Here is a 16,246-nt window from a genome sequence, read left to right on the forward strand (position 1 = left end):
CCTACATTTGTTGACACTGGAAGCCTTTTGTCCTTACGCTTTTCAGTGTTAACTAACAAAGCAAAATGTTTTTGACCTTCGGGAAAGTCAAATTGTTGGATTTGCATCTTAGTTTGAGAATACTTATAATAAAATTAATGAAGTCTTTCAAATCCTGACATTGACACAGTGTGCTCTCTGATCCTCAGGTTTCTCTTCAGAAAAATGGGGTAATAATTCCACTCACAAGGGTGCTGTGAGGATCAAGAGATAATACACACAAGGGGCTGGGGTTTTAGCTCAGTGGTTCCAGCTCCTGCTTTGCAAGCGCAAGGACCAGAGTTCAATCCCCGGCACAGGGGGTGGGGGTGGGGGTGGGGGGATAGAACGCACAAAGTGCCTGGATGGACCGCAATCTCCCAGTGTCAGTGTTTCAGAAAAGATCACCACTGTCGTCAGCACCACACTACTGTCACTTACACTGGGAAGGAGAGAGTGCACACCTGCTAACAAGGCACCTGATCTCTGCCACCCTCTGCTTCTCCTGAGGGCCACGCCTTTCCCTGCCTGCCAGATTCCACTTACTTGGCCATCTGTTCCTGATTATTAATTTCTCACTAACCTCTTTTCCCTTTATAATTTCAATGAGCACAGAATGTGTAAGAACTTTATGTTTTTACTATGGAAATGTGTTTTATCCTTCCATCCACTGATGTATCCATGCTTTGAAAAACTTGAAGGGCTCCGTGGTAGTGCTTGAAAAACCCTGGAACTTGACACGGAGAGGTAACTAGCTATGGAATCTGCAACTGGTCCTCAATTTTGCAGGGATTCACCCTGTGATCTCTCCACTTTTGCAAAGGGGAGAACAACAAATAGTTTGAACACTCTTACATGAAAGTGAATCTTAAGATGAAGAATTGGTAGTTAAATATTGACTTGATTGGGGGCTGAAACCCCTAAAATGTCACGAATTATGTAGAAAAGAATAAGCTGCTCGCTGCTACATATATTTCTGTGTGCTCTCTTCACTGTATACACAAGATCAAACGGAAGTACTAGATTATAGTCTGCTCTTTTCTACTTTGTGATTTCCTGTTGTGGCAGCAGAATTAATTTTCTGAAGAGAAGCACCTTACATAAAAACTTTAAAACTTGAACTTCTTGAGGTTGAAGCAGGAATGTGAGACCCAGGGTCCCACGCAGTTGGCTCCCTCAGGCTTTGGCTCTTCCCACCCTGCACACAGAGGCCCCTGAGGTACCACTAAAGAATCCTCATGGTCACAGTGTGTCACAGTTCAAGGGTGATCAAAACACATGATGAACATTTAAATTTTAAAAGTGTTATTCCAGTAAAAGACACGTTTCCATTAGTCCCACTCAAAACAGTCTCTCTCACTTTGCAACACACTTGCCCTGTTCATTGTTCTTGATACTTTCTGGAGTACCTCTGAAAATGCTCTCCTGTGAGTGCCTTTATAATGTGTGATCGAAAATATGGCACTTGTTGCTGCCCAGTGCCATCCACTGCAAAGGCAAGCTTGTATAAGTATCTTGGTGTGTCCTCATCCACATTAACTTAGCAGATCTGGCGCCATGGGACTATTGGCTCTTCCTCAAAGCCAAAAGGACCACGAAAGGTAAATGTTTACAGTTAAGTCAGTATATAGAGGCAATGAATATCCTTACAGATAATTTTTACGGTTTATATCTAAAATGTCCCCACAAATTCTCATGTGATTGCTTTATGGGGTGCTATACTCTTCGGTAGATTCATCCATTGATGACTTCATTAGCTAAATGTTCTCTTAGGAGGTAGGGCCTCTTTGGAGTTGGGTCACCTGGGACATGACCTGGAAGGTTATATTCTAGTCCCTAGCTCCTCCTTTCTCTCTCTGCTCTCTGGCTACCATGGGCTGAGTACCTTTTCCTTCACCATGCCCCTGTGCCATCCTGTCTGTGTTTTATAGCCAGCTGACCATGGACTAAAAACCTGAAAAAAGTTGTGGGTTGCTGTGCATTTGGTCCTAGCGATGGGGGAGTGACTGAGACACTAATCTTGGCTTTAGGTAAATATTTGCATATTTATTTAGTACGTGTTTTTAGAAGTGGAATTTCTGAGTCAAAGTTACTGGATATTTTAAGTGGATGCATATTTTTAGAAATCAAGATTGCAAAAAATGTCTCTTAGAAAAGCTAGTCAGATTTACCCGCTAAGCCTAAATGTGTTTATTACAAAGAAAATCTTACCCAAAAGTTTTAGCTAATAGAAAATTCAGAATAAACACCTGGTACCATTAAGTAGCGTAAGTAAGACAAGGCTTTGCCACTCCCCTACCTCCTCCTCCCTCCTTTCTCTTTCCTCTTTAACCTAATCTTTTGTCCCAAAAATGATGGCAGAGAATTTCAAAGCAAAGATATGAGGTCCGTGTCTTTGAAAAGGCTATCAAGGAAGCCAGGCGTAGTGGCACACAGCTGTAATCCCAGCACTCTAAGAGGCCGAGGCAGGAAGATCACAAGTTCGAGCCCAGCCTGGGCAACTTACTTAGTGAGACCCTGTCTGAAAATAAAAAATTGAATGCTAGGGTTTAGCTCAGTATGAAAGCCCTAGGCTCACTCCCTAGTACCAGAAGAAAAATGCCACGTTGGAGACCCTCTGTGATGTCACTTGCAGCTGCTCTGCTCCTGATCCTCTGCGTCATCACCTGTCACGTAACCCAAGGTCCAGTGATGTTGGTAAAGTCACACTGGGCAGGAGAACAGCCACAGGTGAAATAGCGGTGAAATATCAAGTTGAGGAGGAGTTTTTCCTTTTAAAGAAGAAGTTGGCTTAATTTTCCCATGAGGTTCTTGTGTGCTTTGCATAGAATATCTTTTGAAGTCAGTCAGTGAGGTCTCTATAGGTCTCTCTGCAGAGAAACTGACTTGAGGAAAGAGTAGTGGGAGCCTCAGGGATATAGCAATGCTTTATTTTTTAATTTGATTCTTCCTGTGTTATTAGGTCTCCGGGGGCCCTAGAGCTAGCATTGTGCATGAATTTGGAGGTCTTTTTAATGAAACTGAAAGTCTTGCCATAGATAATTTCCTCAGGTATAAATCATCCATGTTTTTCTATGCCACAGGTTACCAGAGACTCCTGTCCTTAGTCCCAGTGCTGGACCTAGTCAGGTCACAGAAATAACTGTCCTTTTAAAAATATAGTTTTATTATTGCCTATTAATTTTGTAAAATATTGGGTTTCGATGTTGTTGTTTTTTTTTTTTTTTTTGGAGACAGAGTCTCCTTATGTAGACTATGCTGACCTCAGACTCACAGTGATCCTCCCAAGTGTTGGAATTATGTTTTTATACATGTATATGATAATGATCATACACAGTCTCCCTTGTATCTCTTCCCTCCTTCTTGTATCCTTCTCTCCTTCCCCTTAACCCTTGCTCTTGTCTCATAATAGTCTATCTTTAATGTCATCTTTTTCTGCTTCCACAAATTGGGGAAAATATGCAATACTTACTTTTATGAATCTGGCATATTTTGCTTGCAATAATGAGCTGTGATTCCATCACTTTTCTGCAAATGACATAATTTTCTTCTTTTTATGGCTGAATAATACTCCACCATATATATATATATACTGAGTTTACCGAAAATGTGTACACACTTGTATATATGTTTTAATACTAAATTTGTTAGAACATCAAACTGCTGCTTGGGTAACCTTGATCATTCAGACTGCAGCACACGCATTTTCAATTTCTTCTCTAAAGGCCAGCAGTTGTAGTGGGGTTTTCTGTGATATGCAGTGTCCTTTATGGCCCCATATGAAGATAACACCATCTGTTGGAAAAAACATCATATTATTTTTCTTTTCCTGAAAAGAAAAAGCTGGTTCCATATCTTGGCTATTGTGATTTGTGCCATAATTAACACAAATTTGAAGGTATCCCTACAGCATGCTGATTCCTTTGGGCATATTCCAGGGAGGGGTATAGAGATGGGCTGCATGGTAGTTCTAGTTTTAGGTTTTTAAGGAACCTCCATACTGACTTTCATAGTGGCTGCTCTAAATTACATTCCAACTAGCAGTGTAGTGTCCCCACCCCCAATCCTCTCTTGCATTTATTGTTTTTGTGTTCTTCATGTAGCCACTCTGACTGGGATGAGATGGAATTTTCAATATAGTTTTGATTTGTGTTTCCCTAATTACTAAAGATACTGGCTGTGTTTTTTTATTATTTAAATTGAGTTTATTGGTACATTCTAGGCAGACAGTACAGTTACATTCATTACTGGGATCTTGCACCTTTACAAGCCAGGTTTTGTTTCTCATTTTTTCCCCTTGTCCCTGCCCTCCCTTTACCTCCTCCTTCCCTCCCCACCTTCAAACACTATAATTCCATTTTTACATTTTCTTATATTTTTTTCCTTTTCCCTTATTCCCCTTTCCCTATCCTTCTCACTGTCCCTACACCTTTGATCCTTTTTCTTCCTATTTCACATTGCTAATTATCCCGTTAGGATCTTGAGTACTATTTTAGTTTTTCACACCAGAGAAACTATTTGGTATTTGCATATGTGTGACTTATTTATTTTACTTAAGAGTATATCCTCAAAATATACCCATTTACCTATGAATGAATCCACTTTCTCATTCTTTATGGCTGAGTAGTGTTCCATTTTATAGAAAAACCACATCTTCTTTATCCAGTTTCCAACTGATGGGCAGATGGGCTATTTCCAAGTTTTAGCTATTACAAACTGTGCTGCTATAAACATGGTGCGCATATATCACTGTGGTATGATTCTTTTAATTCTTTTGGAAAGATGACCAGCAGAGGGATGGCTGGGTCAAATGGAACCTCTAATCCTAGTTCTTTGAGGTATTTCTATATTGACTTCCATAGTGGTTGAACCAGTCTGTACTCCCACCAACAATGGAGAAATGTTCCTTTCTCCCCACAACCACGCCAACATTTGTTATTGTGTGATTTCTTGATCTGGCTGTGTTTTTGAAAACCCAAAGCATACCCCATCAACTTGATTCTACTTTTCTGAAGGTACTCCTTGGGTTCAAAGTGGTATCGCTTAGAGAACTTTAGAAACAGATGCTCTCACCCATCCCCAGATGCAATATTTGACATAGGTGGCCTTGGGCTGGGCCTCAGACTGTCTCAAGAGCTCCCTCAGTGATTTCAAGTTGCAGCAGAATCAAGCATGGTGGACTTAAACCATGATTTCATGTTTTTGCCTAAGAATTTTGTTGAATGTAAAGTACTCACTTTAATGAAGTTAGGAGAAATAAGAAGACTGGTAAACAATTTCTCTATTTTAAGAATATCTGTTTTACTATCCTGTGACAAAGCATAAATGTTGGGCCAGGATCATGGCTTTTCGTCACTAACTTACCTGGAGGGAGGTTAAGCACTGGGACAAGGACTTGGGCAGTATGAGAAGAAACAAATGAAATTAAGATCAGTTTTGCCTAAGTAATGCCTGCTTATAGTGTTGTTGCTAAATGGCTACGTGGTTAAGGGCAGTCATTCCAAAATGAGTTCTTGCTGCTTCCCAAGAAGGCCACCCTTTTCTGTCCAGATCAAGCATTTAATTACTTCATTTTTCTAGACTCTCACTGTAGAACTCATTACTAAATCTATCAGGACCTGGAGGGTGTCAGGATGATTTAGCAGTCTTATAAATTTCTCTGTGTTCTCCAGTAATTCTCTTCATATGTTAACTGCTTCAGAATGACAGAAAGATGTAACTTATCAAAATGAATGCAAATAACTTTGAAAACATATTTTTAAGAGAAGAAAAGAGCTTTGGAAAGACTCTTTTAAATCCCCAAATTAATATCTAACCAAGTTAGCACTAAACCTGTTCTCATTCAAGCACTTGATTGCTTTATTAGAAGTAATTGCTTATCTCAGTTTAAGTAAATTGGCTGAGACAAGTTATTCACTTTCATGTCTCATTCACATAAACTTTATATTAAGTATTTTAAATGCATTCTTAACTCTTAAAGTTGTGTAGACTAGACAGGAAACTACAGAAAGAAGAGATATGCTCTTTAAAATCAGTATATTACTTTTACTTAAATATCATTCCCACCAAATGGCCTTTTGGTACCTAATGATCTTGACAAGAACAAATACAACCATGTGGATTTGGAATCAAGAGAGAAAAAGGTCATTTATCTGTGGAGCTGTGGGAAAGACGTTTTCTTTTTCAATTTTCTTCCTCTGTTTTTTTTATTACAATTACTGTTTGGGTTCATTATGACAACTGCCATCATTATGGCTTTTCCAGCTCACAAGCTAGAGAAAGATTAATGGTAGAAGAAAATGCAGTCTTTTGGCATTAGAGCTACATCTAGCTGTTAATATAATGGGCTAGGAATACATGAAATCCATTTATAAGATTTATGCTTGTGATGGACAAAGTGGTATAAGGTATAAAATGTTAAGATGTAGAACCCGAAATGTTGGCAGATAGCATGTGAATTTCATTCTATCAATCCTGGGCACTAATTATATGTGCGTGGTGTTCACTGAACTTGAACTAAACCCTAATAAGGCACAGTCCGACAGCAATTTAGGGTAGGAAGGATGCAAAGGTTGGTCATTGCCTGGTTTTACCTATTCCAAAAAATATAATTTTGATTCTTATTATCTGTGGAGGCCCTGGGTCTAGGTTCCTTGAAAACAAAGCTTTGTTGAGAATGACTGAATGAACGAATGAGAACCGCGTATTTTCTAATGTATAAAGTAACATGCAAGCAATAAGCCTCCACAGTGAGTCTGCTTTGAGCCTCTAATTTCTTTTCACCAAAGAAATTGGCTTCTTCATTGTAACAAAGAGAAAGTTCTGGTCCAGGCTGAGTATCTTCTTCCATTGCAGCAGTATGTCTGTGTTGCTGACTTCTTTGACATGACTGAAAATGCTCTCCTTGTGGCAGGCCCCTTGTTTCTATCTTCAGGGGCTTAGACTTTGTTTCTTAACTTTGGGAAGGTCTGCTGCATGTCTTGTTTATTAGCTCTCTCCAGATATCTTCTTTGTGGAATTTTCCTTCTCAGCTCTGTGGCACTGCGAGGAGCATTTACCCTGTGAAGCAAAAGTCATTTCCTTCTTGGAAGACTAAGTGTAAAGGCCATTGTCATTGTTCAGATAGGAGGAGCCCATCACTGCTGGGCAATGAAATACGTTAGTCTGCCAGCTAAAAATGGCTTAGGGGTAGGGTAGCTCAAAGGTGTTGCCCTAAATCACTTCTTTTTCAATACCATATAGATTACAGGCAACACAATATTAGTCATTGGAGGTGCTTAATCAAAGAGCAGTCTTCCAGGACCGAAGGAATTTAGGAGCTGCTGAGGGAGTCAGATGAGGTAAACTGGTGGGGAAGAAATTGGGTCACACAGAGAAGTTACTTCACCCAGCAATATTGTTATGTGGCACAAATTTTAGAAAGTTGATTATACAAGAATAATATGGGAACTTTCTTCCAGATATTTTGTAATTCTGTATTAAAATATAAACTGGTGAATATTGTACTCTGTCAAGCAACCATCCTGTTAGTATTCAATTTCTTTAACCTATAAATGTGAGATAAATATAAAGCCTGGGATAGTGGGACACACCTGTAATTCCAGTAGGGAGGGAGGCTGAAGCAAGAGAATCATAAATTCAAGTCCCACTTGGGCAACTTAGCAAGACCCTCTCTCAAAGAAAGTTTATAAAGAGGTTGTGACTGTAGCTCAGTGGCAGTGCACCCCTGGGTTCAATCCCCAGTACCTAAAAAATAAAACAAAAAACAAACAAACATAGAAATATTAAGGAAGATTTTCTTCCCAAGGATGAGGCCTACAGAACAAGTGGCAGGAAGCCAGAGAAAGTCAGGAAGTGGAGAAAAACAGCACATACAAAGGTGGGAGTCTTCATAACAGAAGAAAGTAATGCAGCGGCTGACGGGTAGAGGAGTTTTATTTGGATCTTCTCTGTGCTGGCCTATGCTACCAGCAGTCCTTTCCTCCTTGAAGATAAACCCACTGTCTGGTAATATTGACTTCATGATGTCCAGCCTCTTCCCCCAAATTTTCCATGTTTAGCCTCTCAACATCGAACAGTGTGTATTCCTTTCCTGCCCTGATTCTGGTTTTTATTCCAGTCAGAAATGAGACTCTGCCCTACTCCATTTCTTAGACCTTTCTGTTCTTCAGAACCACTGAGGACACGGGTTAAATGCCAGGGTCACTCATCCTGTATTTCTGATTCAAGACAGCTGAGTCTGGGCCTAAGAATCTGCATCCTAATATCAGGCCTCCTCATTCTCTAGCCACCTCCCCTGCCTCAGTGATTCTGATATGATGATGAGATCATACTTTGAGCAACTTCACGTTCTGCCAGGCAGTGACCCTGTTTGTCAGTCAGGAAACCTGGGTTTAGTCCCAGATTCACTTTCTATCAGTTCTGTGGGCTTTATTTACTTAAGCATGGAGAAACAGGGAGGAGGATTGCATTAGAGACCTTAAACTTCCTTGCTTTTTCACCCACCTGGAAAACCTTCCTGCTTTCTGCCTTTCTTCCTGCACCCAGACTGCTGAACGTGCTGAGACAAGCTGAGGCAGACTGCTGCTGCTCCCCAGCTCTCAGCACGGTGCAGAGCACCAGCACACCCTCCCACCAGCCCCTTCTTCCTCACAAGAACCGTTCCAAATGCTCTTCTCTTTCCTCACACTTCAGACCAGACACTTCCTCCACATCTTACCACGTGAACTGACTTCTAACTCACAGAGAAAATAGAACCCACAAAAAAGAAGTCCTTTTGCTTGCTACCATCGAATCTACAAACACACCTGCTTTCACACCTTCTTTTCCAGCTTCCTTCCATTGCATCGGCTCCTCTCCGGGTGAAGTCAGTGTCTTCTCAAATGCTCTGGATCTCTTTGCTTCCTGTCTTGCTCTTTCAAAGCTTCTCTCCCTCTCCTATATCTTCAGCCTCTTCCTCTATACTACACAATTCCCTACTACCCAGATGTTAGTATTACCAGCAGAGTGATACAATTCTTTCAGTGTTTTGCACATTTATAAGCATGCATTTTACATATCCCTGGGATTATTATCAGTTTGTGAAAGTTGCCAGAATCAAAATGGAGTCACTGGTGTCAACTCTAACCACGGAAGTAAGTGAATCTGGGGGTTATGAAGGAAGAGAGCCCATATGCATGACTGCCTGATAATAGCTATTACAAAAGACTCTGCTAGAACAACTTTGTACAAAAGCCAAGACCTTATCAAAAAGTACCTCTGCAAGGACGTCTGTCCAGAAACTGTTTGTTCGACTTTGGACTGACGTCACTCTTGTTAGTAGTCATTGTGGCCAAGGATTACTGTTTCTAAATACGTGATATAATCCTCATTTTTAATCTTTAAAAACATCTTCTTACCTTACCCTTTTTTAATAAGTGCACAGTCTACTTTGGCATCTATATTCCTGTTGTAATGCTCTGCTACTCTCAAAATTAATCGGTATTCTTTGGAGACTCTCTCTCTTTGGTTGTTTACAGTGTTTTAGATTAACAAAGTAATATTCAAACAGGGAGAGGAGAGATACTATGTTATGGGATTGATGATAAGAATTGGCCCTTGCACGATTGAGGAAGGAGAGAAGTGAAGGCCCAAGACGGGGATGTTGGAGGAAGAGAAGAGTCATTAATCTGTCATTCATCTTGAGAAATCAGGCATTATCCAAGTAGTTCCAAAGTGATAACAAGTGTGCTGCCTTATTTTTTGTGGTGCCGGGGGTGGAAACCAGGGCCTAGTGCTTGCTATGCAAGCACTCCACTACTGACCTCCATTCTGACCTAACTGTCCTTTTAAGAATGACAGTTGACTCTGTAGAGTAACAATTATAGTGATAGGCAGAATGGGTCATGTGACAAGGAAGGCAGGTAGTGAATTCTCCTCTAGAATCTCCAGGAAATACCAGCCCTTCCAACACTTTGATTTTTCACCCAGCAAAATTGGTTTGGGACATCTGGCCTCCAGAACTGTAAGAAAATAAATTCATGTTGCTTTAAGCTACTACATATGTGATAATGTGACACCGGACCAAGAAGAAACAACATCTAGCCACAGAGTGACCAGGGCAAAGCCTCCTCGAAGATGGCCCTACACTGAGATCCTCTATGGATCTGTTGACAGGATCTGGTGTTTGTTTGTTGGTTGGCAGGGCCAGAAGCATGAGAAGTGCTGGACACAGGGGAGCAGGGCCACAGCCCATTACACACCTCTCTATCTGACAAACATTTTTTTTTTTTTGGTTCTGTGGATTGAACTTGGGACCTTGCTCTTGCAAGGCAGGTGACAGAATCACTGAGCTAAATCCCCTGCCCCTCACACCTCTCTCTCTGAATCTATAGATTCAGCCATCAACACCTTCAGAAAGCGATGGATACTTTGTCATTTTTCTGTCTTCTATGTCTCACACAAATTCCCCCACAGCCATCTCTAGTTTAAATGGGGACTAGACACCTGGTACCCACCATACTTTCCAGTTTAACCAAGTTGACCCAACACATTCCAATTTGAGATCATATGGTTTTACATTATAGCAAGAACATTTTCCTATACCATTGGATAGTCTTCCAAACTAATTTGGAAGAAGTTCTAGTGAGCTATTATATATTTACTCTGCCTCTATTATTGGTAACACTGGGTGCTTTTGGGTTTTCTGTATCACAACAGTGCTGAAGTAACTGCATACAAATGTTTGTCAGCATCTCTGACATTTCCTAGGAATAGATTCCTAGAAAAGGGATTACTGAGTTAAAGGAAGTGAATTTTCTATGGATCTTGCTGACTTCTGCCAAGCTGCTTTCCAGAAATGATATATCGGTTTTCACTCTTACTAATGCAGGGCACTAGCCAGTATCTCATGTTATGTTTTAAGTCTTTCCTTAAATAGATGTTTCTTGATGGTTTCTGGTTCTGGTGATCCTTGCTGCTCTGGAACTCGGTGTGAGGTCAACTGGCTACAGCTCTTGTCTCTATCTTGCTAGGTTGATGGCATCTTCTTTTTACCCCCAAGGGCACCCGACCTTTATAAGTCACATTCTTGGTGAAAAGGAACAACCTATTCTGATAGAGAATCCAGAATTTATTTTTAGTTACCAGTGTGAGGAAATCTGTTGCTTAAAAATTAAATATGTTCTCAATAACGAATACTATGTACACAAGGAAAACTGTCTTTCCTATATCAAAATAGAAAAAAATAAAAGTAATAGAAAATAAGTCACAATTAGCACTTAGTTTCTGAAGTTTTCAATCATAATTTAAAACATTTCCAATCACCTGAATTAGACCCCAACCTAGATTCTGTGTGAAGCATTGGAAAATCACAAGCTTTGGTTTATTGCCACAATGCTAAAACACATTAATTGACTCATCCCCATTGAAAATATTTTAATTAATATGGATCATTTTATCACATAGAACTTTAAGCTTCTTTATTCTTAGCTGTACTGCCACAGAGCTGAGAAAAACACCATTGTGTAATGCTGAAGTAACCCAAGGAGAATACCTCTCACATTGAGAATTTCATGCAAGGAGTGATTAAGCAGTCTGTGCTGCATCTTTTCCAAAATTTATATTTCAGCTGAAATGTAATGGTTAGGTGGATAAGCAGTAATTGCTATACTGAGAACAGAAATTAATACTGACTTATCTGCTCTCCAAACTGCAAAGTGTATTTTTATATACAATCTCAGAATGCTAATAAAACAATCTAGTTTCCATTAATCAAAATTAGAGATGCTTGAATTTCTGATGACTGGTTTGCTTTTATAAGATCTATTTTAGAGCTATCAGACTGCCTGAAATCTTTAGGGAAACTCTGCATTAAGAGATCTAACCTACAAATAAATATCCATGCAACATGTATAAAACCATAGAAGGCTGAGCTGCAAGGACAGTGGTAGAAATGCTCAGTGGTCCTCAGAGTGGCTCCTAAACCAGCTGTCGCAGCTATATCTTGGAACTCATCAGAAATTACCCCTCACCCCAAACCTAATAGATTAGAAACTCAGGGAAAGGGGATGAATAATCTGTATTTTAATAAGCCTTCTGATAAACTCTAAAATTTATTAAAGAGCTGTATGCTTTCTTTCTACAGACGAGGAAGTGAAGCCAGAGAATGATACCAAAAAGCAGCCAAGAAGTCAGTGGTGAGGCAGGACCAGAGCTCCTAGCTATTGGATAATTTTAATAGTCTTTCTACAAGAAGCGATAGCCAGCAAGGACGGCAATGCATTTAGCATGTTTTTTTTCTTGCACCAAGACAAACTATGAGGTAAGGTATTTTCAAAAGGAAGGGTTAGTGCTTCAAAAAGCCATCTATATTTTAAGCTCAGCTGCCAAGCCTTCCAGGATCTCAATGAATGAGCTATGACTATACCTCCACATTGTGTATTTTAACCAGAAGCATTAGGAAAAGCTCTCTATTGAGATCACAAAAGCTCACACAGGGATCTGCATGAAATCTGCCCTGCTATCTGTCATGTAAAACATAAAACCTATAGCCCTACCCCTTTGAGAGAATTACCTTGTTCAAAAGACCTTCTTCCCTGTGGGCAGGGGGAAAAGTGGGGAAATTTCACCTTAGGTGCATCTGCACAGTTTATGTCTGTGATTTGTAAGCAAAGGGGAACCTTTCTTAGTTCTAAAGGGAAACTCTTGTGGCAGCAATTGGAAAAGAATTTGATGAAGCTTTTTTAATGTCATATAAAGAATCTTGGGAATGACAAAGAAAAGAAAAAAAATAAAGTCATCTCTAATTCATGATCATCTTATTAAATAATTTAGGTTCTCATCATTTAATCAAGTTGTATTTAACCAGATGGAAGAATAGATTGATTTGATTGAATCTTTTCCAAGACAGCAAGGACACCTTAAGTATTACAAATATCAAGGAAATGTTATTTCTCTTTTGACAGTAGTTTCCAAGTTGAACAAGGACCAAATGATCCATGTGGCATTGTCTTTCTAAAATGTAGATTTAAGTGTACAACACAGATGTATCAAGTAAATCCAAGACGCTGAAACTTTTTAAAATATTTGTGCCTATTTTCACCTAAAGAAAGGCATGTAGCAATTACTTACAGAATTCTTGTGTAAATTCAAGTTCCTGTGCAGATGAGACTGTAAGAGTATTAACTTTATATCAGCACTGGCTAAAAGAGATATAATGTGAGCAAAAGGTGCAATATTAAAGTTTCTGGTGACCACAGATGAAGTTAGTTTCAATTGATTAACTTTAACAAAAACAGGTGAAATTAATTTTACTATATCAAAAATATTATTATAATATTCAATCAATATAAAAATTACTAATAGTAGTCCACTTTTTTATTCTAAAACTTCAAAATCCAAGTTTGTATGTGTACATATGCCACCTTAGCTAGCCATATCTCAGATGTTCAATTAGTCACATGTGATAGTGACTACATTACCAGACAGCGAAGGTATGGATTCATTAGTCAACTGAACATATTTCTAGATGCTTCCTTTAGCCTATTTTTGTCCCCACTCTACATTTCAAATAGTCAACTTTACCCTCTGTTCTTTATAAGCCACTCTTTCACAATGCTTCTGTGGTTTCAGTTTCTATTCTCTTTTTCTCCTCATTATCTCTCTAGACCCTAAGACTTCAAGTAACAGCCATAGGTTGATGACTCTTAACACTTCTGTCTCCAGCCTAGACCTCTTCCCTAAGCCCAGACCCTCATATCCCATACATATTCAATATTTCTTCTGGGATTTCTAACAGATGCCAAAAATGTTGTGTAATACATACACATATTGACTATCAGCCCCAACAGTGGTACTATATTTCCTCTTTACTACAGCTATAAAGGAAACCACTTAGTTGTACATGTAAATGCCTCTGTTTCCACACTCCACATCCAATTCATCAGCCAACTCTGTTAGCTATGTCTCCTTAATGGATTCTTATTTAAACTCGTTTGTACCTCCACAGGAAGAACTCAATTCCAAGACACAAGCATCTCCCTCCTGCATTACTGTACCTGTCTCTACCTAGGCTCTTACTGACCATCTATCGGCCACTTAGGAAGGGATTAGACTTTAAAACATAAATCATAGCATGTCTCTCCACTATTCACAACTCTTCCCTTGCTAAAAAGAATGTGGAAAGATGTTCAGCATCATCTGTTGTCAAGAAAATGCAAATTAAATCTGAAATGAGATGCCATTTCGCACCTACTAGACATAAACAAGACAGACAACACAAAATGTTGGTATGTTGAAAAGTGAAAAGCCTCTTATGTTGCTGGTGGGAATGTAAAATGGTGCAGATGCTTTGGAAAATATTTTAATTATTTCTGAAAATGTTGAACATAATAGTATACAACTCAGTGATTCCACTTCTAGATATCGACCCAAGAGAAATGTTAACAAATATGTTCACAAAGATCTGCCTAGAGGGGCCGGGGGTTTGGCTCAATGATTCCACCACTTGCCTCACAGGCGCAAGGGCCCGAGTTTGATCCCTGTACCAAAAAGAAAAAAAAAAAATCTGCCTAGGGCTGAGGATTTAGCTCAGTGGTTCTGCCACCTGCCTCATAAGTACAAGGTCCCGAGTTCGATCCCCAGTACCAAAATTAAAAAAAAAAAAGATCTGCCTAAACTGTTCATAGAAGCATTATTCACTGTAGCTAAACTAGAAACAACCTGCTCATTTAACAGATTAATGGACAAGTGTGATATATCCATACAATGGAACACAACACCCCCCAAAAAAGAAACAGACTACCGATACATGCTACAGAACCTGAAAAGCATGCCAAGTAAAAGAAGCCAGACACGAAAGACCCTATATAATTCTATTCATAGAAATTTCCAGAAAAGGCAAATTTATAGAGGCAAAATGCACATTGCTAGTTGCATGGGAAAAGAAATAACAATAAGTAGACATGAGGGATTTTACTGGAAGGATAAGAATGTTCTAAAACTGATTTATGGTGATGGTTGCATTCCTCAGACAAATTATAAAAATCACTGAGTTGCACACTCAAAATAGTTGGACTTTATTATACATACATTTTATCTCAGTAAATATATATTTAACCCCCTCCAAGCCACCCATTATGCTTAAACCCCAAACTCTTTATTTATCATGGCTCCCAAGCTCTACATGAGTGGCCCCTACCCTTTGTGATGTTCTCTCCCACTCACCTTTCTTCACTCTGTCCTGGCTATGTGGGTCCCTCTTGCAACACTCTAACAAGTTCATTACTGCTGTAAGGGGCTTGCTCCTCCTCCAGAGGCTCACATGCCTGGCTTCTTCTCAAAGTTCATATGACAATTCTGAGAGCTCCCTCAACTCTACCCCAGCTAAGTAAGCAACCTGTTCCTCAGGCACCCAAAATCATCCTTTCTTCTGCAAATTTCCTTTTTAAAAATCCTCTTCATGGTGATCACTAGGGCTTAAATTTACTACCTGTGACTCTGCCTGACTCTAACTTTCTTGCTGAGACATACACTTACCTTATTAATGACCATGTCTAGAATGGTAAGTTCTGTCTCATAGAAAGCACTCACTGAACCAGACTGACTGACTGACTATTTGAATGATCTTGGACATTTTATTTAATCCTCTGAGCCTCAAATGATTCTCCTGTGAAATAACAGATAATAATTATATCTCTTTCTCACTCCACAGGACTGTTCACAAGGCTTGAATCAAAATTATGGGAAAGCTCTTTGTACACAAGACTAGCTGTTATTATTATAGGAAAAGATTACTTCACAATTCCTTTGGACCATCCTCCCATTTACATATTTCAGGGTCAAGAAAACATTGCTTGTGAATAGCTGATTTGTACACGCTCTACATGCCAGAGCAAGGGAGGTAGAGCATGTGCAAACCATGTTTCTCAGTTGGTATGGGAGGAAACCAATGCTCTACCCATCCATAGGACAAACAATGCCCTTTCCTGCCCTTTCCATAAGTGAAAGAGAACCCTATACTGTCTCATAGGAAGCCCGGCTATTCTCTGGTGACAGTGAGAAATCTGAAGGAAGTAGATCTGTTTGTTTGCTCTTTGCCTTTGCCATGGAAAGTGGGACAAGGATGGACTATTTACCACATTTGCTGAGATGGTAAAACCAAAACTATCAGAGGAAACTACTTCCAAACTAGTTCATTTCACATGAAGTTACTAACAGATATCAGAAGGTAATAACTTTTCACTGCTAA

General features: G+C 39.5%; 1 pseudogene; it reads right to left on the reverse strand.

The window, feature by feature from the left end:
* LOC104871447 overlaps positions 1-9,344 on the reverse strand; it is a 133,898-nt pseudogene extending 124,554 nt beyond the window's left edge.
* Positions 9,345-16,246: the final 6,902 nt, after the last annotated feature.

Source organism: Fukomys damarensis, unplaced genomic scaffold (genome assembly GCF_012274545.1).
Source record: "Fukomys damarensis isolate Sample0158 unplaced genomic scaffold, DMR_v1.0_HiC HiC_scaffold_1, whole genome shotgun sequence".
Lineage (NCBI taxonomy): Eukaryota > Metazoa > Chordata > Mammalia > Rodentia > Bathyergidae > Fukomys > Fukomys damarensis.